The following is a 2,367-nucleotide window of genomic DNA, read 5'->3' as shown; positions in this document are numbered from 1 at the left end:
CCCTTAATGAATAAAATCATGCTTATTAGCGTGAGTACTGAGAAGGATCCTGGCTTGATCCAGATTGGTTCTACACTATCTTCAGCGCGAGCGATTTGTCGCTTTCTTAAAAATTTTCAAAAACAAAATGTTTTGCGCGGTCCTGCGAAGACCTGTGTGGAATCACTCTTGAGATTGTGCAGCCTAGGATCGCTCTCAGCCTCGAGACTCAACCCCTTTGCTTCCAAACCTTGAAACTTGAATTCAAAAGGTTCAACGGTCAACTATGATGTGAGGCCTGTGTGGCCAGATTTGAAGCAGTCCTCGAACAAGAGGCCAGGAAAGTCAGATCAAAAAGATCAGATCTCATCAGGAGAAGCTTGCGAAGCTAGAACAACAGCCATTCTCCTGGATTCAGATAATTTCAGGATCTAAAAACCATTTGGCATGGACTCGTTACACTTTTACCCTTTGAGGGGCTCGCTGGGCCGAAAACCCAGAAAGGGCGACCCAGGCAAAAGTTAGAGCATGAAAAGAAGAGAAAAGAACAAAAGAACAAAATGAAGAAAAATGCAAAGAAAAGAACAAAAAAAAAAAAAGAAAATCAAAAAAAGAAAAGAAATGAAAAGAATTGAAAAGAAAAGAAAAACAAAGCTCGCAAGGTTGAAAACCCGCAACAGGCGCCTTGGCAAAAGTTAGAGCCTAAAAAGGAGAGGTTAATACCTGAGTGTACCTTAACCCCGAACTACGTAAGGCTTGATTCCCATCTTTGGGATACGTAGGCAACTACATTCTGAAGTCCAGCCGTAAAACACTTCAAATTCGATCGTGTCCATGCGATGGTTTTGGTCATCTTTGCCTTCTCTGTATCCGAGAGTCGGGTTGTGTTCGTCGCTCTGAGGACTGCCTACAATGCGCCGCGGTGCCATCCAAACAAGGGGCAACTTTCCGTTGCCATTCGAAGCGCTGTGGTGCCATCCAAACAAGGGGCAACTTTCCGTTGCCATTCAGTGCGCCGTGGCGCCGTTCAAACAAGGGGCAACTTTCCGTTGCCATTCAATGCGCCGCGGTGCCGTTCAAACAAGGGGTAACTTTCCGTTGCCATGCAGTTCCCCTCAAGCAAGGGGCAATCTTCCTTCGAATCCGAGGTTGTGCATCTCGAGAGTAGGTTCCGTGCTCGTTGAGCAGTGGTCGTTTGCAAAAATAGTTTTTGAGAATTTTTACTGAGGTTGACAAACCTTTTCGAAAAGTATTCCATTTTCAAAACTGGACCATTTCTTGGACCCAAAAGAGGAAAATTTTCAGTGCTCACAGCCTAACTTGCATGATTTTAAATCAGAAAATTAAACAAGCATGTTAATCTAATTCCCATTTTGGTCAAAAGTTTTTAGGAGAAAACTAAAACAAAAAAATGGTCAAAATGATGAATTAGGGGCACAGTTGAGTCAGGCTTCCTGACTTTCCCATTGTCAACATACTTGCCAAGAAGGGCACTCTACCCGCCAGAAAAGGGGATAACTGAAGTTAACAACAAAGGGTTGAAAGCTCTTGCATCCTCCAAGCAGCGAGGTATCAAGCCGAGTGCGAAGCACGAATTGGAATGGATCGAGATGCCCCATTCCCTCATCCGACGCATCGACAGATGTCACCGGAGGAAATAGCCGCGAGCTAATTATGTTGGGTGTGAGCCCGCAACTTCCTGTTCATCCATCAACCACCCAGGGGAGGGATAAAAAATGAGAGATTAAAGAATAGAGAGATGTGCGCTGAGAGAAAAAGTGAGGAAAAGGGCTTTTTCAGCAAAAACAGAGCTTGAGGGCCGAGTGATGTGAGAATCACAATTGAGAAAGGGTGGGAAACAATACCCGAAGAAACTGGCTCCTCGCATACTGAGAGGTCTCTCGTCTTTGTAACACGTCTGTGTGTCGTATCTTTTGTTTTGTTTGTCTCGATTCCTGCTTTGAGTCATTCCGAGTGTGTCTCGATGCGTTTAGGTTGTTTACCTTTTCTTTTCCATTGTTCAATCTTTTTCGCTGTGTTCAGTCGTAGGCTCAATGCCCAGTTAAGAACACATTTCTTAATTTCAAAAAATTGTCTTGCGCTCATAGTGCCGTGTTGTTCTCCACATTGTGCAAAACAAGATTTTGTTCTTTCAAAAGCCACAGGGTTCAACCTGAGTCATGTGGGAACAGTAAAGCTAGAACCCATTGGAAGCTATATAAGTTCCAAACTTCGAAGCAAAAGGAAAAGAGGAAGATGTCGGACATCTGAGTTTGTTTCAACTTTGGCAAGTTCTGTCATCGCATCCTGTAGGTTCAGAATGGGCTGCGTGTTCACCTATCAATCTGGGCTGTGTGTTCAGGAAATTAAAGTTTGGGCTGCGTGTTC

Source organism: Camellia sinensis, chromosome 13 (assembly GCF_055761805.1).
Source record: "Camellia sinensis isolate YWXY chromosome 13, ASM5576180v1, whole genome shotgun sequence".
In the NCBI taxonomy this organism is placed as follows: domain Eukaryota; kingdom Viridiplantae; phylum Streptophyta; class Magnoliopsida; order Ericales; family Theaceae; genus Camellia; species Camellia sinensis.
This window is presented reverse-complemented; position numbering follows the sequence as displayed.